The sequence below is a fragment of the Cryptomeria japonica genome, chromosome 1, assembly GCF_030272615.1.
Source record: "Cryptomeria japonica chromosome 1, Sugi_1.0, whole genome shotgun sequence".
NCBI classification, from domain to species: Eukaryota; Viridiplantae; Streptophyta; class Pinopsida; order Cupressales; family Cupressaceae; genus Cryptomeria; species Cryptomeria japonica.
Window position 1 is genome coordinate 461,291,924 of NC_081405.1, and position 25,955 is coordinate 461,317,878.

Sequence of the window (25,955 nt, forward strand, 5' to 3'; positions counted from 1 at the left end):
TGGAAGTTATCGAGATATCGACAGAATCAGAAAATGTAAAGGTTGCAGGTGTACAGGTTACTAATGTTGAGGAAAACAGTCCTCCGGATCAGAATTTACAGGATGAGGACATAGTTCCTAAGGAGGAGCCGACAATAACTGAGACTGCATCAAGTGGCAAAGCCACCGATGCAAGTGAGGAAGCTATAAAAGTTAAATCATCAGAGGAGAAGAAAGGGGAATCTGACAGGGAACCGGTAGTGAGTCCATCATTGTTGTCAATTGACATCTCACAAATTAAAAAGAAAAGCATAATTGAGATGAGTTCTACTGAACTCATGATGATGGCTGCACAAAAAATGATGAAGGAGGGATCTATGGACAAAGGTGTTATTGATTAGTCTATCATTGTTTTGCATAGACTTGTCCTAGAATGCAAATTTGACAATGAAGCAAGCCCATCTGGAAAGATTAAGATAATCACAGAGCACATTTCAAAGGACTTTCAGTCTTTACAATAAATATCAAACCAACAAGCATTGGAGAGGTTTACACAAGCAAAGAGAGATAGATTTGATCAAATGATTGAGTCGAAGAGGAAGGATATTAATGATAAGTTGAAGTTGATAGATAACTCTTTTAGGAAGTGTACTAATATTTATAGAGTATGTTGTAACACATGTTTACTCACGACTGAAACAGATAAAAGGATTAAGGATATTCAAGAGGAGATTGTAGGTATAGTCAATTCTTTTGATGGATTAAATTCTTTAACTACATCTATAGATGATCAAATTTTGGTTTTGGAAGCCCAAGTTTTATCTCTTGAGAGGGAAAAAGATAATATCATAAGGAGAGCCAGAGGTCTTAGAGGATTGGTGAGTCCCCAGTTGGATTCATTAAGTGTACATAAGAAGGAGTGTATAGATATGGTTGGTAAGCCCACACCGATAGAGCTTAATGAGAAAGAGTCATATTCCCATATGCTAAATGGACTTGTATCTATTTCCGACACTTTCAAATTAGGCTGGGATACTTATCTAGAGCTTTTGGAGAAGGCCTATTCGGAAATTTTCAAATATATTCAGCTTCGATAAGGTATTTTGGGACATTCATTGTACAATCTTTCATTCTTCGTCCCGATTTTTGATATTTTTTGGTATTTTTGGCATTCATGTCAAAGGGGGAGTATAGGTGAAAAATATTTAGGAGGTATGGAGTATTTTGTTCAGATGGATATTTAGCTCAAGGGGAGCAGGCTCAGGATGAAACTGACAGATGGAAACCATGATCATTTTTCACATGAGTGTTGCCATCAATGCCAAAGGGGGAGATTGTTGATGATTGACACTCATTTGGTTGGTTTCCATATGTTGTCATTGATGGCAACATGTTTCGGCTTCATATTTTGGTTTAGTTGTGTATCGACAGACACTTCACCGACACCATCACTTGCACCGATAGGTTGGAAGGAATTCTTTGGTTACTGGCATTGCAGGTCGACATGACTTCATTAGGTTATAAGTATTGGAGGCCGACATAATTTGGGAGATCCGACATCAACAATTTTTTTTTTTGATATTCATGTGTTTATGTTATTGAGATGACATATATATTCATATTGTATTTAACTTTGTAAGCCGACATAAGGCATGATGGATTGTAAAAAGGTATATTGGCCAGTTGATTAGATCATTTTATATATAAGCAAGGATATGGATATGTAAGGTTATGAAATGTAATGAAGATACAAAATATATAAGAGAGATCATGTATGTGAGGATATTTATGTAAGAGGGTATTCTTGTAAGGGTTTAGGGTTTTAGACCGGAACAAACAAAGCTTAACCGAAACTGTATTTAGGCATAAAAGATGTTATCATTGCAGTTTAATCTTTTCACTAGATTGTAGTCTGGATTTGTATGTAGTCAGTGAGGCTCCTTTTGTGATTGAACATTGTGCTCTAGGCTATAAGCCTTCCTGCAAGTGTAGGCCCCTATATTTTGTAATATCTCTTCATATGGCTAGTGGATTGATATTGTGGGTCACAAATCCCACCGTGGTTTTTCCTCTTTGAGGTTTTCCACATATAATTCTTTGTGTTATGGTATTCATTTGTGTGATTGGCTTATTGGTTTCTTTACTTCTTTCAATTCTATATGTACCGGTATACCGATTGGTGAATGGATGTTTTAATAAGGTTAAAATTAATCATTTTGGTAGAACACTGATTCACCCCCCCTCTCAGTGTTATTGGATTCCAAAAAAAGCAATAGAAAGCAAGGATAATGTTCAATAGATGTTCACACCATCAATTTGGAGGATAAATGAAAAGGTTTAATCAATAACAAGTGACCCCCAACATTGGTGTAGGTTTGTAGAGATGTTACACTTCCCAAATGTGACAAGTGTAACATCCCATTGGCTAGCACAATTAGGAATTTTCATGGGACACTAGCGCATAGTGCAAACATCTACATGACACGGTCATGAATTTTAATGGGATGCTAGCACGTCATGTGATGTTTACATAATGTGCATAGGTTCGCACAAAAATCAGACCTAATGATTGAGAAATCAAGCATGCAAAATGGTAAGGGATGTTTAAAATTAGCATTAATGTCAAAAAGGTGTAATTTATCTTAATTGTAACTAAAGGGGAAGGCACATGTGATGTGAAATTGCATAGGATACAATTTATGACATTACACTTACACTAAAGGCCTATATAAAATTGTACAAGATAATGATGACATTCTATATCCTATACTTATTAGTCCCTCTCTCATTTCTCATCAAGTAATTGGTACTTTATGTGTCCTTATGTATTTATTGAATTAGTTGAGAGTGTGCTAATTCATTACATTAACTGTTTTCACTACATCCTCTTTCTTATTAATAGTTTTAGGTCATAACCATTATATTCTATTATAGACTTGATTTCAATGTTTATGCTATTGGTATGTTGAGATGACACAATTTTGGGACAATTCTCTAATTAAATTGTGTTTCTGTGTGCATGATTTCTTGATAAACCATCTCTCTATTCAGAGGGGCGAGCCTAAGGGTTCCACATGGTTGGGTGACACTATCCACTATTAGGGATAGTTGGACCTATGAACATGCTTGGGAGGGCATGCCAAATTTATTTGCCTTTTTATTTTATGATAGATCTTCATTGTAGCATTTTCAAGGAATGTGTAATTAAGGAATTCCATCACCCATTAAATTAATGTGTATTGGAGTCATGGATAAACTTTTTGACACCTAGTAAACTATTCACATATGGGATGAAGACTTTATTTTGTATTTTTTCAGTTACCATCATATGCTATGTTTAGATTTCATATTTTGAAATAAAATCTTACATTATTCTCATTGTAATATATGCTATATAGACATGTTTTCATTTCGTTGATATATAATGAATGACAAGTTATGGTTATACTTCAATTCTTGTGAGACTCAATACCCTTCATGTATGCTAATATGTGTTGTAGATGATCTTTTTGGGCATATAATGAATCCTTTTATTTTGGATATTTCAAGCTTGTGGATTTGATCCTTGAGCTAAGTTTGATTTCTTAGTTCAATTCATCTCCTAATAACACTAGGATTGAGATGACTGCATTTTTTAATATAATTTGCATTTAATTTCTTAGGCCCATTCCTTGCACTTGACTTGGTTTATGTGCTTCTTATTTTTATCTTGATAGTTTTGGACTTATTTCTTAGAATTTGGAGAGGTTGTAGGATCCTTGTAGAATCTTTGTCACTCATTGGGGTTAACTTTGAGGCCCTCGAGAAGTTAGGAGACTCTATCTTTTGAAAGGTGTCTTTGTTAACATTGTGGGTCTCTTAAGTGACATTGATAATTAAGAGAGGTGCCCATTACTATTAGGATGGGCAACACTAATTGGTAAGAAGGGTTACCTTGACCCAAGGCCTCTCAAGTGATTCTATCTTGTTCTAGGCAACCCTAAGTAGTAAGAAGGGAAACCTCAAGATAACAAGTACCTCTAAAAAAACTAAAGGAAAAGTTTCTAAATTTAAATGGCCCTCCTTGATATACCTTTCCTTCATATTATCTCACTTTGGTGAGGTACTTGGTATTTTTTAAGTTATCTATACTTTTGTGTTAGAATTAACGTCGTTAGGAAATTGACTAGTCAATATTATGATCTACTAGTGAGGTATTTGGTATTTTTAAAAGTTATTTATAGCCCTTGTGAGTTATCATCTCACTTTGGTGAGGTACTTGGTATGTTTAAATTTTTCTATAGCTTTGCATTAGTATGCATGCCCTTGTGAAATTAGCTACTTGATAATATAATTGGTCGATACCTTACATCTACCAAGGGGCCTACGTCTTGTACATGTATTCTTATGGTTGTGATCTCACTTCCATCATTTCAAGGGAATTTTTGTGCAATATATCTAAAAAAAAATTCTCTCTCATTTTATTAGTGATTTTTCATAAATTGCATGCTCATACAATTTCATGCCAATTTGGGCCTCACTTTAGTGTTTCTACTTTCTATGTGCCGATTATGCCTCATTTTGCTCAAAACAATGCTAGATATATGGTCTCTACTCTTTGTTGTTTCTTCCTAGCCTTTTCCCATTCTAGAAGGATTGGAATAGGGTGATACATGCTATAGTCCAGGCCAAAAGGGCCCAATTTTAATTCCTCTAACAGTTGGAAAATGTTGAGAAATAAGTTATACCCTATATCAACCTTCTTCATAATTTTCAACACATTTCATGAGGATAGGTGTAAAATAAGTACTTATTCCCTCATTTGAAAAATCTCTCAATCACAATTCCTTAATAGCAATTCAATTCCAATCAATCGATCAATCCAACATCATTAAGGCAGTGAAGGAGAGGTCAAGTATTTAGAATTTCAAGCATCCAAGATGGTATCCATAATCAAATTATTGTGAAGACATACATGGGCCCTACATAGCAACATCAAACTTGTTATGAATACTTCAAGGAAAAGGAGATTCATAAAGTAAGGTATAACATTTCAACTCAACTTTTAATTCTAGATATAGCCTTTGCCCTACAAGGGTAAGCTCTCTTTTCTATTTATTCATCATTACAGGGTTAATTCAAAACCCGAGGTTTGACCTAGGCAAACCCCTATCAATCCAAAATAAGTTTTCCTCTCTTGTGTGTGTATGTTATAAGTTTGTTAGAGAATGAATATAGATTCAAAAAGTACATATCAAGACAAAGAAAACTAGATTTTGAAGAAGCAAAAAACCTTGGATGTTGGGGTACCCCAATGCCAGACACTTTTTTGATGAAATTTCAGAGAGATATTCTGAGGGACATCGTCATCCTGAATCTTTTTTTGATATTTGCATCTAACACTTTCAGGAGTAGGACACCTATTGACATAGTCAAATAATTTTGGGCTCAAATTGTAGACACAATTTCCTTTTTGTTCCCTATTTCCAAATCTATACTGTTTTTATATATGATTTGTAGCTTACTATTTATGTTGATTACTCTCAATTTTGCATCACTAGCTCTAGCTCTTGTATTTAATAATTTTATATCATCTATTTTCAATAATTCAACAAAAGGAAGTAACCAACCATTTATGCCTAGCTCTATCATTAGGTTTGATTTTGGGCCTACTAGTCATTTCCTTAATGTGGATTGATGTGAATGGGTTTAATTCTTAGTTTGCATGATTAGACTAGTGAATCCCATTCCACCAACTCTATTTTTGGTGAACCTGATATTTCTTACATACTTTTTGATTTGCATGTTCAAATTTGAGTTTTATTGCATATCATTTTCATATTTAGAGGCATTAACTGGATAAATCTATCATTTCTATAGTTCATTCTGATTGATTAAGTGGTTAATTGATCATTATATTGAAAGATTGCATTATTTAATCACTTCTTTTGTTATAATAATTTCATTATCAATTATACAAGAGACATTGTGAGTATAAATCTATTTCATTAGCTTTTCCCTCTTTATGCATGAGTTTCATTACCCTTTGTCCCAAACTCAATATCCTAGTGAGAAGAAGTTATAGACTTATGGATTTCCAAAGTTTAAATATTAAGGGTATTGAGCCTAAGTTTACTGACTTCTTCCATAAGAGCTTGCGTGAATCCTCTTTCAACCATACACATAAAAATCCTGACATTTTTTACAATCATCCCCTTCATGCTTCTCATGATGAGGATAACCCTTCAACTCAAGTTAAGATTGAACAGTTGGGGAATCTTGACAAGGAATTGGAAGATCTTCAATAATTTGTGAGTCAAGACCACTTGGGTGGAGAGGCAATCCCCTTGATTGAGGGTTTAAGGAGATTGATTCAAAGTGATGAACAAGGTGTGAATGTGTTGCATATTATAGATCATATTGTGGATGATAACATGATGAAAATGAAAACTTGTGCTAAAGTGCTTGGACATTAAAAGCCTACAAATCAATTTGAGCCTTCCATTCCTATTTCTACATCTTTTCCTAATGTGCCTACATATACATCTTCCATCACAACTACCTCTACACAAAATGTTAATGCTACCAATGTTAGTAATGAGGGAATCCTCTCAATTGATACTTGTGCATAACTCCTTCAACCAATCTTTCATTTGTTTCCTAATAATATCCTTTACCTACCTATCACAATGTCCAACTACCTATCGTAATACTACACCTTCCCATTTTCCATCACAATCCAACATTTATCCTTCTAATTCATCCACCGAAGCCATTATAAACCATTTAATCCAAAATGTTTCATCTTTACAATAACAATTGGCTTCCATAACTCAATCCAAATCTACTATCCCTACATGTTTTATTGCTAGCCCACTTTTCCACGAAATCCTTCATACTCCTCCCCCACAACACATTGAGGTTCCCTGTTTAGATAAATATAATGGACAAGAAGACCCCAAACTCATGTGAAAAAAATTCAACTTTGTGTATATTGGAATCAATGAACACTGAGAGGGGGGAGGGTGGGGGGTGAATCAATGTTATGCAATTTATAACTTTCTTTAACTGATTCTTAAACTACCAAGTGCAAAAGAATGAAAATAAAATACATAAAATCAACACGTACAAGCACAAAACCGTAACACCATAATTTTTACGTGGAAACTTAGAAAAGAAAAAACCATAGTGGGATTGAGACCCACAATATTATAATATAGTGATCAGGAGTATAATAATATTACAAGGAGAATGCAAATGCATTCAGGCACATTGCCTAGAGCTCACTACTCAATTATAATAGAGGGATATAGCACCCGAAGGACTCACTATCCTATAAATGATAATAGATTTTTTGAACTAATGAATAGAATCTAAAAATGACAAAATGCAGTTCCAGTTAAGCGCAAAAATTCTTCTTCCATTGTTTTGTCTCACTACTCTGTCACATACCGAAGCATCAATCTAAGAATAGCGCACGTGAAACTACACACCAACGCTCATACAATCTTCACACACTCACATCAATCATCAAAATTCTCAAATAGATCGGTCTTATATATCCACAACACTTGATTAGGTCTCCAACATGTTGGCTTCAAACATATTCAGAAAATATGAAACGTGTAACAAAAAGTTGGCTCAATCCAATTACAAATGCACATGCGGACCCCACAAAATTGATAATAAGCTTCAAATAAGTCGGCACAATAACCTTGAACATGACACCAATCAATAAAATCATCCTGAAGATTTGCATAACACGCTACACCAAAATAACCTTGTTCTTCCTAAAATACCAGATACCAGATCAACAAACTTGCACTAGAATCAATCACCAAAAGCTAGGATTGTGAACTATGCAATTCCAATCATCAAATCAACTACCTCTTCCACCACAAACAAAAACGTGCACCGAAAATTGAGTTCTGCTTAACGTAATCACACTCTGTCAAACATTGTGTTCCACTTTCCAGACTTAAGCAAAATAAGCTTTGGACTTCTGGTAGAATAAATTTGCATATACCGGATAACATATTTGATCTGAGTTGCTATCAATAACAACCCCTAAACAATCCTCAAGCATTAACCTCTTCTGGAACAATGTCTCTTGCCAATAGTGTAGTGATTTTTTATATGATCACAAACTCATGGCAAAACTACTCACCTATACCTTAAGAGAAAAATCTTTGCGATGGTTTTGCTCCTTTCCTCCTTATTCAATCGATTCTTTTCAAAATTGAATAAGCACTCATTCAACATTTTCAAAATAATATTGGTTCACAAATTAATTTGACTAATTTGATGCATTGTAAACATGGAATTAAGGAAAAAGTGACTAATTTCATTAGTATGTATAAACATTTGCATTCACAAATTTCTTATCGTTTGCTTGTTGGTGATGTTTAAATTATTTTAATTAATAATTTGCAAAAAGATATTAGAAATAAATTTTTGTTATCTGGTTATGTAGCTTTCACACAATTGTACACAACATTTTTGTAGTGTCATAAATTGTACACCCTTAACTGGGTGGTACAATTCCACGCTTAGTTTAATACCTAGCTTAGTGTGTTTGCATCTTGCATCTTAATTTCCCTTTAAGCATTTAATTAATTAATTAAATTAAATCTAAAGTCTTCTTTCTCACTTTACACATTATAAATTTGGGCCCTTCATATTAAAAGTGTGCCCCTTTTTATTTTATTCCTCCAATAAATCACTTCATCAAATACCCTAATTATGTCCTATTTCAACCTTCAAGGCCTGATTTCGCATATCTAGACATCGTAAATTTCCATATCATTCTAGAATTTTCTTTAAAATCACATTATATTGCTTCCCTATAAAATTGATGAAAAGTTGGTCAGACCAAGAGGGGGGCTACCTGGTCCCGAATTTTTTTCCCAAAATTTTAGTAGCAGGTTTTGGTGGTATTTTAATGTTTAAATCTAGAGATTTGTGAAAAAATATTTATTCTAGGTCGACCTAATGTCAAAAACAAAGTTAGGGTTTCCTACATATAGTCTTCCCTTTCCTCATTTAAGGGATCCATATTAGTAATTTTGGAGGGAGCCTCTTATGAAGTGAAAGTCCAGATTATGTGAAGTCTATAGTAGCAAATCAAGCATTCATCAAGTCTATATCAAGCATTTTCAACATCAATTGGGAGTTTTAAAGACATTGAAGAATAATAAGAGATCACCGATTGTTGATTGACTTGTACCTCTCCCTTAGGGTTTGGTATGGTTTCATGTTATTTTCATGTCTTTGTATAAGCTTCATTTGTATATTTACATTCATGCTTTAAATATCCTAGTTCATTTGTGATTTCAAGCATTTACTTTTACATTTACAAGCATTTAGGGTTTTCTCTCCAAAGTGTAGGGTAGAACTCTAGATTCTTTGTCATTTTCATTTAGGATCTTGCATACACACAAGATTCTTGCACACACATTTCAGCACATTATCGGCTATTTATGGAGGTGAAAACCACCAAAAGAAGAGGTTTGACTAAATCAAAATCCTATATAGCCACTTATACACCCTTTTTCAAATTATAGGTGCAGGTATAGGAATCCAGTGCACGCGCGATTCTCAGAACCAATGGAAGACAGACACAAACCCAATATCAAAATTTGGTCCTAGTTTATAGGGACCAGGGTGTGGCACCTTGGTCCCCAAAGTTTTGTATTTTTTTTGTGGAAGTTCTACATCTCAGGCCCTCAAGATCCTAGATCCAGAGTTCCAGCTTTCTGTCTTGATAGGGACCAGGGTGAGGTGCCCTGAACTTGCCCAATTTGCCCTAATTTTCAGTAGTAGGTGCACCTCTGAATTAATTTTCTAGTTCTTCTTTTAGTAGCTCAGCTCTAGTTGATACAAAATCTGCATTTTTAGTTTACGTGTGGTTCATTTCTCATCTCTTAGCATGGTTGATTGTGGCATCATATTTTGCACATTTACTCTTCATTACAACAAAGGAATAGAAACCCTAACATATATTCCTTGACTCTCTCTTCTCTACAAGAAGTAGTCAAAGTGAGATATCTCCCTAGGCTATTTTGTATTCCAATGTGTGTACATGAGAGTGGGATTAGGTCTCAGTTACTTGGTTCCATTTTTTATGCTCCACATTTTGGTGAACTTGATGTGAATCCAACCTTCTTTGATTTTGCATTTCTTAGTTAGATCTAGCATTGCATCTTTCCTTTCATTAAAAATCATAAAGACTCAAAAAAGAAGAAGAGAAATTTCATTCATTGCATTGTGTGCTTTAAGTTTTGTATGCACTTTTGATTTAAAAAATGTCGGATCTTTATTTACAAGAATTTCATTCATTTGATAATACATTTGCTTACGATGACTATGATTTTAGTAAATAAGAACTAGACTAGGCTCTTGATGAGTTTTTATACCCTAAGTCTTCTAAACCACCATTTTTCCAAAAACTAATAAACCATTTTACTATGCCATTTCGTATGATGAGAAAGATAAGTTGAATGGTTCTTCTCATGGATACATTCCTATAAATGCGTCCTCCAAATCTAGTAACATGGTGGTTTATAACAATCCCCTTTATGAGGACTGGTCTCCTTTTGAATCTAAAATACAATCCATTTAATATATATGACCATGCTATGTTGGATGATGCTCTTAATAATTTTATATCTTTGCCAACTCTTTCAAACAAAATTCACACATCTAAAAGATTAATCAACATGATAAATGTGAATGAACATAGAAAATGTCTTTGTGTGGTTCAAAGTCCCTGCCCTTCTCCAGCATCACAACCTCTTCACAAGCCTCTCTTTACGGTTCAAGGTTGTAATGGTAATCATCCTTTTTTCACTCCTAGTAAACCCATTATCATTGTGCAAGGAGGATATCCCACTAACAGTCCTTATGAGTATGCTAAACAAATAACTAGATAGCGTTATCATTTGGTTTCTCATACCTATAACACAAGAAACAATAGGAAACCTAATCCTTCTCCGGTTATTCCAACTTCACTTCCTAATCTTCAATGTATTCCTCATTAAGCACCTCGTATCTCACAAGCTCTTGGTAAGGAGTATCATCTCATTGAACAACTTAAGGCTACTCCTGCCAAGATCTCCCTTTGGGACCTGATTCAAACTTCCTCAACATATCATGGAATATTACAAGATTCTTTTAAAAACTTTGAATGTCCCACATGTAGTGACATCCAATAATATGTCTTCTTTAATTGACTCCATGGCAACACCTAAAGCTCAAATTGTGTTCACCCAAGATAAGTTACCTCCTCATGAAGTTGAACACTAATATGATCCTCTTATGATTGTTGTTCTTATCAATGGTAATGCAATAAGATGAACCCTTGTGGATAATGGCTCTGATCTTAATGTTTGTAGTGTTAACTTATTGCATAAGATTAATGTGGACACTTCTCTTATCAGACTTGATTCTCTTACTATTTGTGGCTTTGATAATGTGGCCAGGTATTCATTAGGTATCATAACCTTGCCTGTTAAGGTAGGACCTGTTACCTTATCCACACCTATTAATGTCATGCTCGATAATTTGACCTACAATTTGTTGTTAGGAAGACCTTGGATTCATAACATGCAAGTTGTCCCTTCTACTTTGCATAGTCAAGTTAAGTTCATTTATAACAACAATATGTATACCTTATTTGCCAATACCAATCTTCAAGATTTTTTACAAACATTTGATTCTAAGTCTTCCTCAACTAGTTCCTCTCCAACTGCTTCTGATGTCCCTTCTAGCATTTCTTCTCCTTCTAGCACTTCTTCTTCTTCTTCTTCTTCAAGCACTCATATTCCTCCTAATAATCCTAAGATTCTCGAAAAGGATTCTTCTCAATCCGAATCTCCTCCCAAAGATGTCTTTTCCCCCAAAAAGGTACTCTTGGATGATGATTGGGAGTCTTTAGATTTTAACCCTACTTTTGTGGGAGAATATAAAATCCCTCCAAGAGAATCTAAGGTTGAAAAGAAGAAAGGCAAGGATGAACCTAAAAGCAACCCACTTTGTCTAAACTATTAAGTAACAAATTTGTGGCTGCTTCCAATTCTATACCTTCACCTATTTCTACTTCAATTGATTTTGACATTCAAACTTTTGAAAATCCTCCTTCCCTTACTGAAATGGCTAACCTCTATGGTTCAGGTTTCCATATCTTAGCTAAGAGTGGATATAATTACAATGGTTGTGGTGCTTAAGAACAAGGGATCAAATTCCCTAGAGAGCAATTTCCATGAGACATCTTTTGGACTTGGATACAATCCCCTCAAACCTACCAAAGCCTCCAAGAGACCATCTATTAGTTTTAATGGCATTTCCTTTTCTTCTAAATCTCTTCCATTAAAGCATGTCGAGTACATTAATTCTGATTCTAGTTTCTTTTCTTTAGATGTCTTTTCTACTGATAATTCCTTAACTGAGTTTTTAGGAGCTTATGCTAATCTTCCTTGTTACCATCATAACCATGGATTTTCCTATTATTTGAATACAGGAGAATACTTTGGGAAATATGTCGAATTGGCCAAAGATAACGATGAGATGATTAAGGAGTTCCCTCAACTAGAGGATATTCCTCAACAAAGTAATTTCCTTGTAAGTGATACCGTTGACATCAAGATGGATCCTTGTAGCGAGGATAAGATCACAAAGATAGGGAAATACCTAACTAATGAAGAACAAAAGGAATAGTCTAAGTTTTTACATGAGTTCCCTAAAATATTTTCTTAGATATACTTTGACATGCTTGGCATTGATCCTAAGATTGTCAGTCATAACATTGCCCTAATTCCTGATGCTAAACCTGTGAAGCAAAAGATTAAAAAAATGAATCCCAAAATACCTTTGTCTGTCAAAGTTGAAATTGAGAAACTATTGGACACAATATTCATTCACCCTATTGATTACTCCCCTTGGATTTTGAATATTGGTGTCATAGCCAAATCTGATGATAAGATTAGGATGTGCACCGATTTTTGAGATCTCAATAAGGCTTCCTTAAAGGATGATTTTCCGCTTCTAAACATTGACATGATAGTGGATTCTATTGTTGGAAATGCCTTGTTGTCCTTTATGGATGGTTTCTTAGGATATAATCAAATCTTCATTAATCCTCAAGATCAATTTAAAACTGCTTTCACCACCCCTTGGGTCACGTTTTGTTGGGTTATGATGCCTTTTGGATTGAAAAATGTAGACGTTACCTACCAACGTACTAGGAATCTTATCTTTCATGTTTACATGCATAAAATATTAGAAGATTACGTTGATGACATCTTAGCTAAATCCATACTTCGTCAAGACTATATTAAGATCCTTCATCAAGTCTTTGAGATAATTCATAAATACAACATGCGCTTGAAACCCCAAAAGTGTGTTTTTGGTGTGGATAGTGGAAAACTATTAGGGTTCATAGTCTCATATCGTGGTATTGAGGTGGATATGAAAAAGGTAGATGTTATACTTAGCATGCCACCTTCTAAAAATATTTCCCAATTGAGAAGTGTGCAAGGAAAGATACAAGCTATTCATAGGTTTGTGTCACAACTTGCAGATCAAAATTTCCCTTTCACTCAATTGCTCAAGAAAAAACATTACTTTTGAATTGAATGAGGATTGTCACCAAGCCTTTGAGGATTTAAAGTCTTATTTGGTCAATCCTTCCATCCTGCAACTTGTTGATACTACTAAACCATTTCTTCTATACACAGCTGCTTCTTCTCACACTCTTGCAACTTTATTGGCGCAACATAGTAGTGTTATGTCTTGCATACCTAATCCCACTAGTTTCCTTGTCTTGAAAATATGAGTCCCTCTTTTGCTTTCTGTAGCTTTGTTTTTTTTAGTTTTTGCTTGGACACCCTGGAACCCCGGAGTCCCGAAGTAGGCATTTGTTTAAATTATATTTTGACCTCGGAACCCCGGATCCCCGGAGTCCCGAAGTCATGCCTTGTCTCTTTTGTGTTGTTCAAGCCTCGGGACTTCGGAGTCCGGAAATCCTGAGTTCTTCATGTTTTGTTGTTAGCAACTTTGGACCCCGGACCCCCGAAGTCCCAAAGTTGTGTATTCTTGGCAACCCCGGAACCCCGGAGTCCCAAGGTTGTTTTGCTTGTTTTCCTTTTTTTACCTCGGAACCCTGGAACCCCGGAGTCCCGAGGTTCGTTGGTGTTTTTAGCTTTCACCCCAGAACCTCGGAGTCCCGAGGTGAGTTTTTCTTTCTTTTTTTTGTCTTTTGACCTCAGAACCTCAGAATCCTGAGGTGTCTTGTCTGCTTTTTTGTTTTCCACCTTGGAAGTCTAGAACCTCGGACTCCCAAGTCTTGTTTAAGGCGATCCTATGAACGAAGTTAGAGGGGTATAAATAGGAGGAATGAACTTTTATAGTTTCATTTGTGCACTCAAGTTTTTCAAACCTTCCAGTTGTGACCTCCTGATTTTGCGCCTCCGTGTTGCTAAGCTTTCACGTGTTTTCTCCCACCAGGTTGGTAGATTTTTTTTCTCCTTCTTTGTGTTTTCATGTTTATATCTTTTAGTTTCTTTTAGTTTTTAGTTTAGAATTTTTTTCTTATTTTTGTGTTCCTCGTTTTGCATGTCTTGTTGTTCCCGCGTGCCTTGGTTTTTCTTCACCTCGGAACCCCAGAGTCTCGAGGTGGATTCCGTTTGGGTCGTGTGTTCACCCCGGAACCCCAGAGTTCCATATCATCTCAAAACCTATGAGTGAACTACCCCTAACCTCGGAACCCCAGAGTCCCGAGGTCCTTTCCTATTTGGCCATTGTTTCAACCTCAGAATCCAGGAGCCTTGGAGTTTCAAAGCATCTTCTTGGCATCCTAATTAACTACCCTGGGACTTTGTAACCCCAAAGTCCCGAAGTCAGCTTTTCCTATTTACCATGGAACCCCGAGTTTCAGACTCTATTTGTTTTATCTACCCCAAAATCCCAAAGCCCCAAAGTTTCAAACTTAGTTTTTCAAGCCTATGCTAACCTCAGAACCCCAGAACCCCTGGAGTTCTGAAGTTAGTTGTTTTAAAAGGAAGTTGCTCACCTCAAAATCCCGGAGTCCTGAGATGGATGATGTTATTAATATTTTTAAGTATACAATGGATTGATTTATGATTCTTTCTTACAGATTAGAGCATTCAGATGGACCCAACTTCTAGAAAGAGAGGCAAGGAGTTGGAAAATCTCCCTATAACCATGAAATATCAATATCAAGGGCAGGTCTATGTTTCAAAGTTGGATGACCAAATTAAATGGGTGATAGATATAGAGGTGGGGCATATAGGGTTAGAAGATATCAAAACACTATTGGACCGACCAAGGACAAAGGCCCCTCTAAGGAGTATTAAGAGATTAGGTCTGGTGGAGGCAACCATTTTCACTCAATCTATCCAAGCCCCTAAATTTATATGACTGTTACACAATTCTACAATGCATATACAAGAAAGTGCACACATGTTCAGGGTAGAACTGTAATTGATTTATCAACAAATACACTGGGATTTGTGTTTGGCATCCCTGCGAGGGATGAAGTACTCCTAAAAACAGAGGAAGAAGCTGCCAGAGTATGGAGCAACAATATTGCTTCCAACAAGAGGCATATGAATGAGAATTGGTTGGAAGAGGAGAGGAAGACAAGGCTAAAGGCCACAGATATTTTGAGGGCAGACCTCAAGGAGCCACAACGAGTCATAATCATCATGTTGAGCAAGGTATTTGGCAAGCCAGATTGTTGGCACTTCCACCCTTGGATGTTCCATTTTATGACAACCATACTAATAGGGAAGCACTACTTTGAATGGGCTCAAATTCATTCTGACAACATACATAAGCAGATAAAGGAGGTGCATCAAACAAAGAAATTATTCTTCACCTCCTATGTTATCTTGGTGGCTACCCGAGCAGGTAAGTTCCCAGGATTGCAGATAGAGGGCCAACTAGGTGATGAGAAAGGGCAGAAAAAGGTGTGGTAGTATTACTCACAACTTCCTCTAAACAATGCAAAGGCACATTTTAAAGGAATAAACGATGCCTTCCTTTTCCCTTTTATCATTAAACTCACAGGTGATACAGGTTACATTATAAGCCCAAAGACAATGGCAATCATCAGAGAATGGGCATGTTGATTCATTTAGAACCAACACTCTACATATATAAGGGTTAGTGGGTTCACGGGGAACCCTATGCTGTTGCTGCGATACTGCAATGATCACATTATTTTGTTAGAATATGTTAGGCAGATACTCGACCTTTAATCCCTTTTGTCTTCAAAACACAAGCTGGGTATAGATTTCTCAGTTTCGACTGGTTATTTCTCTTGTTCAAAGATTCAGGTAGCAAAGACAGCAGAGCAGGAGCTCCAGGATCCGAATCTTAAGGAATTTAATTATGCAAGGGAGCACTATGATCCCTACGACAAGCTAAAACAAATCATGCCAAAAGTGTATGAGGAGCATAAGTCTAGATTGGAGGATTTTTGGGAAAACCTCCATGACAGTTTTGAAGTTAGAGAAAATAATTATTGTAGGATGTCAGTACCTGAGATTAAGAGTTTTGAAATAGAGACCAATCTCCCCAAATAACTAAGGGATGATGGTGAATTATTAGATTTTGTATATAAAGAGCAAGAAATTGACAAGAAGCCTCTCTCTCTTATAAGGCGGTTGGCACAGGAAGATACAAATATAAACAAGATAAATCAAACTATTGTAGATAGAACTAGACAATGGCTAAGCTTGAGGGTTAGGTTGAGTGCTTCAAAAGGGAAGCAAAAGGAATCTACTTCAGGTGTTCCCCAGTCAAGGGGTTACAAGGAATATGCTTGTAAGACGAGGTCTAGCTCTCAAAAGAACACATCAATTGACCCAAATGAAGTTGTTGAACCTGAGGAGAGTACTAAGGAATTGTTGAAGAAAGTTAAAGAACAAATGAGGAAATTTGAACTTTCAAAAAAGGCTACAGATTTTGGAGTAAGAGAAGGGCTAGGAGTCGTGCCACTCGCAAAGGTACTTCCTGTGAGGACAAAAATTGGACAAACGCCAGTAGAGGGGACTCAAGAGGAAGATGAGAAAGGGAAAGCAGATGAAAGTGCACAACCTCCTCCTCCTAATACGACAAGTGCACCCACTCAGCCTTCGTCTACTGCCACAACACAAGCTCCAATTTTGACATCAGTTGCTATTGCCCCTATGCCACAGCTAATTGATACAACAACAATTCCTCCCATGACACAGGTGTTAAGACCTACCATGGAAATAGTAAGTGTCCATAACATCAAATCAGAATCTGACAAAGAGGATGAACAACCTATGGAATAGCAGCCACTCGGAGGAGAGAAGGAATGAAATGAGGCCGAAGGTTCGTAGGATGAAAGGTTGGTCTTAACTCCATAGGACCAAGAATATTTGCTGAAAGAGATAGCCATCGAGCAAGGTATGGTTGAAATGGATAAAGATGGCAGGACATTTGAAGAAGAGGTCAGTGATAAGTTAGGAGAGTTTCATAAGCAACAACAGTTGAATGTTGATACTGGTCTCCAAGCTAGTCTGGCTCGTCAAATTGCTTCACCTCAAGGTCCTAAGCATATAGAAGAAGAGGAGAAAGATGAAGTAGAAGAGAAATCAGATATGCACATAGTGACCACTGACATCATGCCTCATGAAGGTGATAAAGATAAGGATGTGTCGCAATGGTTAGAATTTACCTTCGAGAAAAAGAAATACCAAAAGTTATACTACGACAAGCAATCACTGAAGAACCAAGGAAAACTAAGAAGGCCAAGACTGTACATCATTTGTCAAGAATAGGTTCTGGTGAGGTGATTGTAGATATAGCAGTTCCTGTGTAGACAGAAGGTTAGAGCTCTCCAAAGTACCAAGTGCCACAGGTGAAACTAGGTAAGCAGACTAAGTGGGGGGAATTAGATACCTTGGAATTGGCTACTAGCATCACTAGGGGGAGAATGGAGAAAGAATGCACCTCCCATTTAGAGGACAAAGCACAGCTAGAGTAGTACTAGTTGTTGGTAGAGATGGGAAAGCCTTTAAATACTTGTATAAATGATAATTTACCTTCAACCTCATCACTTCCAGAGGGAGATGTAAAAGCATTGGTTGAGGTAAGATAGGTGGCCGCCACGACAAAGTCATGGGCACAAATAAATGCATCTAAAATGAGACTATTTTTGTAGAATACCATGAGGGAATATAAGAAGGCTATGCAAGTGGGAGGAGTGTTAGCTTCTTGTTCTCAGTAGTGGGAGCGGAACCTCAACACTTTTAGCAATCTTAAACATATATTTTTCAATCTTAAATATACATTTTGGATTTGAAGATGGAAATGCTTCAACAGTATGTGAAGGATATAACAAATATTCGGTCTCCCCTCCTCAGAATAGTGGAAAAGTATGAGAATTTTGTAAGATAATTACTAGGAGTTTTTGGGTTTGGAATAACCAATGTGAGAGCTATGGAGGAAGATCAGGTACTCCACTAGTGGGCTGCGTATGAGGCCCAACATTTTGCACATTCAGATCAATTTAGTGTTGCATTGATGAACAAATCTACATATTTGATAACCCAATGTCAACAAGCTGCAAAGACAATAGAGGAGTTAGAAAAGGAAAGAAAGAATGCGGAGGAAGTTTTGAAAAAGTACAAATTCAGAATCAAGCATGTTGTTGATCCTCTTGCCAAGGTATCATCAGCATTTATAAAACCTATAAAAAGAAGTAAAAGATAAACATGTAGTTGCTAATGATAGCATGACTTTTAAAAGGAGTTTTTGCATGACCACCCCACTGGACTTCAACTGTGCTTCCAACTCACGTTTCAGTTTTGAGAAATTTTTTGCATGACTACGAAAGTCTAGCTCATACAACATGGTCTTCGTAGTACTCACCCAACCTACATTTTGTAGTAGTTAACTAGAGTATAGAGCCAAAGACTTGCAAGTCAATTGCGACTCCTATCTTTTGAGTTCTTAATTTAGATTAGGTTTATTTCCTAGAAAATAAGGCAGAAAACTCTATAAATTGAGGAGTTTGATTCATTTGTAAGGGTCCACAAATTGATGATTTGAGGCCCACTTAGAAATTTTAGATTATTTTTGCAGATTGTTATGAACTTGAGTTATTTTTGTACTTGAGCAGTACATTAATTTTGGGTCATGTGTTCACCCCGAAACCCCAGAGTTACGTATCATCTCAAAACCTACGAATGAACTACCCCTAACCTCGGAACCTTGGAGTCCCGAGGTCCTTTCCTATTTGGCCACAGTTTTAACCTCAGAACCCCGAAGCCCCGAAGTTCTGAAGCATCTTCTTGGGGCCCTATTGAACTACCCTGCGACTTCGGAACCCCAAAGTCCCGAAGTCAGCTTTTCCTATTTACCCTGGAACCCCGGAGTTCCAGACTCCATTTTTTTATCTACCATGGAACCTTGGAGCTTGAGAGTTTTGAACTTCATTTTTCAAGCCTATGCTAACCTCAGAGCCATGGAGTTTGGAAGTTAGTTTTTTTAAAAGGAAGTTGTTCACCCTAGAACCCCAGAGTCCCGAGGTGGATGATTTTATTGATATTTTTAAGTATACAATGGACTGATTTATGACTCTTTCTTCTAGATCAAAGCATTTAGATGGAATCAACTTCTAGCAAGAGAGGCAATGAGTTGGACAAGCTCCCTATAACCATAAAATATCAATATCAAGGGTAGGTCTATGTTTCAAAGTTGGGTGACCAAATTAAATGGGTGACAGATACAAAGGTGGGGCATATAGAGTTAGAAGATATCAAAACACAATTGGACTAACCAAGGCCAGAGGCCCCTCTGAGGAGAATTAAGAGATCAGGTCTGGTGGATGCAACCATTTTCCCGCAATCAGTCCAAGCCCCTAAATTCTTTATGACTGTTGCATAGTTATACAATGTAGATACAAGAAAGTACATAGATGATCAACATAGAACTGTAATTGATTTATCAGTGGATATGCTGGGATTTGTGTTTGGCATCCCTGCGAGGGATGAAGTACTCCTGACAATAGAGGGAGAAGCCGCCAGAGTATGGAGCAACAATATTGCTTCAAATAAGAGGCATATGAATGAGAACTGGTTGGAAGAGGAGAGGAATACAGGGCTGAAAGCCATATATATTTTGAGGGCATACTTCATGGAGCCACAACAAGACTTAATCATCATGCTAAGAAAGGTCTTTGGCAAGCCAGATTGTCAGCACTTCCACCCTTGGATGTTCTATTTTTTGACAACCATACTAATAGGGAAGCAATACTTTGGCTGGTCTCAAATTCTTTCTGACAACATACATAAGAAAATGAAGGAGGTGCATGAAACGAAAAAATTATTCTTTATCTCCTATGTTATCTCGGTGGCTGCTCGAGAAGGTAAGTTCCTAGGATTGCAGATAGAGGGTCAGCTAGGTGATGAGGAAGGGGAGAAAAAGGTGTGGGAGTATTACTCACAACTTCTTCTAAACAACGCAAAGGCACATTTTAAAAGAATAAACGATGCCTTCCTTTTCCCTATTATCATTAAACTCACAGGTGATATAGGTTATAGGATAAGCCCAAAAGAAATGGCAATCATCAGAGAATGGGCATGTTGGTTCATTCAGAACCAAAGCTCTACATATATCAGGGTTAGTGGGTTCATGGGGAACCCTATGCTATTGTCGCAATACTGTAATGATCGCATTATTTTGTTAGAATATGTTAGACATATGCTCTACCTTCAATCCCTTTTCTCTTCAAAACAAAAGGCAGGTATAGATTTCTTAGTTTCTATTGGTTAGTTCACTTGTACAAAGATTCAAGTAGCAAAGACAATAGAGCAAGAGCTTCAGGATCTGAATCTTAAGGAATTTAATCATGCAAGGGAGTACTATGATCCCTACGGAAAGCTAAAACAAATCATGCCAAAAGCATATTAGGGGCATAATTCTAGATTGGAGGATTTTTGGGAAAACCTCTAGGATAGTTTTGAAGCTAGAGAAGATAATTATTGTAGGTTGTGAGTACCTCAGATTAGGAGTTTTGAAATAGAGACCAATCGCCCCAAAGAACTAAGGGATGATGATGAATTATTAGATTATGTATATAAAGAGTACAAAATTGACAAGAAGTTTCTCTCTCCTATAAGGTGGTCAAAACAGGAAGATACAGATATGGACAAAATAACTCAAACTATTGTAGATAGAAATAGACAATGGCTAAGCTTGAGGGTTAGGCCAAGTGCTTCAAAAGGGAAGCAAAAGTAATCTACTTCAGGTGTTCCCCAGCCAAGAGGTTATAAGGAATATGCCTGTAAGATGAGGTCTAGCTCTCGAAAGAATACATCAACTAACCTAGATGAAGCTGCTGAACCCAAGGAGAGTACTAAGCAATTGTTGAAGAAAGTCAAAGAACAAATGAGGAAATATAAACTTTTAAAAAAGGCTGCAAATTTTGGAGTAAGAGAAGGGCTGGGAGTCGTGCCACTGGCAGAGGTACTTCCTGTAAGGATGACAATTGGACAAACACCAGGAGAGGGGACTTAGGAGGAAGATGAGCAAGGTAAAGTAGATGAAAGTGCACAACCTCCTCCTCCTGATACAATAAATGTACCCACTCAGCCTCCGTCTACCGCCGCAACACAAGCTCCAATTTTGACATTAGTTGCTACTGCCCCTATGCTACCACTAACTGATACAACAACAATGCCTCCCATGACACATGTGTTAATACCTACCATGGAAATAGTAAGTGTCCATAACATTGAATCAAACTTTGACCAAGAGGATGGACAACCTATGGACCAACAACCACTCGAAGGACAAAAGGAACAAAATGAGGCTGAAGATTTGCAGGATGAAAGGTTGGTCTTAACTCCATAGGACGAAAAAGATTTTCTGAAAGAGATAGCCACTGAGAAAGGTATGGATGAAATGGAAAAAGATGGTAGGACATTTGAAGAAGAGGTCAGTGATAAGTTAGGAGAGTTACATAAGCATCAACAGTTGAATGTTGATACTACTCTCCAAGCTAGTATGGCCCGTCAAATTGCTTCACCTCAAGGTCCTAAGCATACAAAAGATGAGGAGAAAGATGAAGCAGAAGAGTAGTCAGACATGCACATAGTGACCACTGGCATCGTGCCTCACGAAGGTGATAAAGATAAGGATGTGTCGCAATGGTTAGAATTCACCTTTGAGAAAAAGAAAAGGAAAGTAGTCCTACCAAAAGTTACACTACAACAAGAAATCACTAAAGAACCAAGGAAAACTAAGAAGGCCAAGACTATACATCATTTGTCAAGAATAGGTTCTGGTGAGGTGATTTTGATATAGTAGTTCCTATGTAGACAGAAGGTCAGAGCTCTCCAAAGTACCAAGTGTTATAGGTGAAACTAGGTAAGCAGACTAAGTGGGGGAAATTAGATACCTTGGAATTGGCTACTAGCGTCATCAGGGGGTGAATGGAGAAAGAATACACCTCCCATTCAGAGGTCAAAGCACAACTGGAGCAGTACAGACAACTATTGGTAGAGATGGGCAAGCCTTTGGATACTTGTATAAATGATAATTTACCTTCAACCTCATCACTCCCAAAGGGAGATGTAAAAGCATTGGTTGAGGTAAGAAAGGTGGCCGCCATGACAAAGTCATGGGAACAAATAAATGCATCTAAAATTAGGCTATTTTTACAGAATACCATGAGGAATATAAGAAGCTATGCAAGTGGGAGGAGCGTTAGCTTCTTTCTCTCAGCAGTGGGAGTGAATTCTCAACACTTTTAGCAAGCAGTTCTGGGTCTTGACTAAAGTTTTGTGTTTGGGAGAAGAAGAGATAATAAATGAGGACCTCTTGGGTGGAGACAACTGTAAAAATTTGCAATCTTACACATACATTTTGGAGTTGAATATGGAAATGCTTCAACAATATGTGTGTTAGGTCCCAGAGACAATTGAGAGGGGGGGTGAATAAGTTGTCAAATAAATTCAAACCAAAACAACTTAACCAACTTAATGCTTAATACCGGTAAACTAGTTTAATATGCCGATAGACAATTTTAACAGTTAATTGCTATACTGGTAAGGATTAGTGCATGAAACATAAAGACAAAGTTATCCACAACACATAACACCAATATTTGTACGTGGAAACCCTGTAAGGGGAAAAACCACGGCAGGAAACCTTACCCACAATCAGATGATACTACTGTAGATAGTAAGTGTACATAAATGGGGTCTGCACATGCAGAAAGGCCAAGCGCCTAGAGCTCACTGCTCAATCACAAAATGAGAGTCACACTGACTACAGTTGGATGATTAAATCCAATAAGAATGTACTGCATAAAATAACATCTTCATATGCTAGATTCAGTATCGGTGTAGTTCTGATTGTCATCACAAAAACCCTTCCTTCAATCTTCAAATGATGTCTGCGTGTATAGCTCTACTTATTCTCACATATACCTTCACACAATCCTTTTTCGCATTCCACATTTGATCTTACAAATAAGATCTTACATTTATACCATAACCTAAGACCAATTATGGTAGGTCAGCTCTACAAGATATTACAATAAAAACATTTTACAAACAATACAATATCCGATGCAATTACCGATTCAACATGTCGGCTTAATGCATTTACAATAATAATTAATCATCTCCATAGCATGCCATGCTGATCTGGAAAAGATAAACCTGCCGATGTAAACCTGGACCTATTTGCTGGTAACAACAAATATGCAAATATGAATATACCAATGAACAAAACTCCAGGACAAGATGTCCAAACGATGTCTTCGACATAACCATGTGTTTTCCATATCATTCCAAGTGCCGGTGATCATTTTATCTTGCCGGTGTACCAGATACTGGTGACTTTGCATGAGTCACTTGCTTGCCGATGAATGTTGTTGATTCTCCAAAGTGCCAGAGTTGATAAGTGTTTAGTAGGTGTTGACATCAATGACAAAAACATACCAAAATACCAACAATCTCCCCCTTTGGCATTGATGGCAACACAAGATGGAAAAACCATCAAAGTGCCAAAACAGAATGCCAAATACCAAAAACCAACAATCTCCAAAAAGAGATCATAACCAGAAATCAATATACAGATACAGAGAGTAATAATCTCTCCCAAACAACAATTTCCCCCCTGGGAGCAACATGTGTTTTCCTTGTGTTTTTCAAAGTTTTTCCATACCAATCTCTCCCCCTTTGAAATCAATTTCCAAAGTTACAATAAAACCAAGTTCATATACAAAATACCAATCAATTCAATATACTAACTACTCCCCCTGAGAAGTAGCTTCCCATCAAAGACTAGAATGAAAGATTTCTCTGTTAATTCTGCCGGTTGATGACAATCATCAACTGTCTAAGTCTCTATTGGTGGTGGTATGACTCCAAGATGATCTCTGAGATATTCAAAAGTCTCCTTAGGCAAAGGTTTAGTGAAAATATCTGCAATCTTCTCTTTAGTATTCACATAAACCAATTTTATCTCCTTTGCTTCAACATTTTCCCTTAGAAAATTTAGTTTGATAGAAACATGTTTGGTTTTAGAATGTAATACTAGATTCTTAGATATATCAATTGCTGCAGTGTTATCACAATAGATAGTAATAGGTTCCTTGCATTTTACCTTTATGTCTTTCAACATTTGCTTAAGCCATAGGACCTGTGTACAGTTAGTTGCTGCTGCAACATATTATGATTTTGCTATTGATAAAGATGTACAACTTTGTTTCTTACTCAACCTAGAAACTAGTTTGTTTCCAAGAAAGAATGCTCCGCCGGTGGTGCTTTTTCTATCATCCACATCTCCTGCCCAATTTGCATCGGTGTATGCACATAATTCAAAGTTTTCATCTCTAGGGTACCATAATCCAAGATTTATAGTGCCTTGTAAGTACCGGAAAATCCTTTTTACCGCTGATTCATGATTTTCTCTAGGATTACTTTGAAATCTTGAAACAATACATACTACATTCATAATATCAGGTCTAGTTTGTGTCAGATACAGTAAACCTCCTATCATAGATTTGTATCTAGTTGGATTAATAGGTGTAGATTCATCCCTTTGTGATAATTTGTCATTTGTTGTCATAGGTGTGCTTACCGGTTTCACCTTTGATGTGAACTTTATTGAATGTATAGACCGCTGTCCTGACTGCTTCTCTCCAATATACATGTGCTAGGTTTGTTTCTGATAACATACTTCTTGGTGCATCCAAGATAGTTCTATTTTTCCTTTCAACAACTCCATTCTGCTATGGTGTCCAAGGTGCTGATAGCTGTCTTGTGATTCCATTCACTTCACAGAATGTATTAAATTCCTTAGATGTAAATTCTCCTCCTTGATCTGATCTTAGACATTTGATTTTCTTATCGGTTTCATTTTCTACCATTGCTTTGAACAGTTTGAACTTTCCAAGTGCTTCTGATTTTTCTCTGAGAAAAGTAACCCAACACATTCTAGAATAGTCATCAATGATTAGCATGAAATATCTGTCACCTTGTAAGCTTTTAGTTCTAGCTGGACCACATAAGTCAGTGTGAATCAAATCAAGAGCATTATTGGATTTTTCTGGAATACTTTTGAAACTAGCTCTAACTTGTTTTCCAAATTGACATTCCTTACATACTGTATTCTGAGGTTTGACAATTTTAGGTAAATCTCTAACTGCCTTAGTAGTACTGATTTTCACCATGCAATCAAAGTTTACATGACAGATTCTATTATTCCATAACCAACTTTCATCTATATGTGCAATCAAGCATGTCTTTTCACTGTTATTCAAATGAGAGATATTACCTCTAGTCTGATTACCAGCTGCAATTTCCAAACCAGTTCTATTCATAATTTTGCATTTTCCATTTTTGAATTGTAACTGAAATCCTTTCTCAACTAATTGACCAACACTCAAAAGATTATGCTTTAATCCTTCAACATAGTAGACATTGGATCTC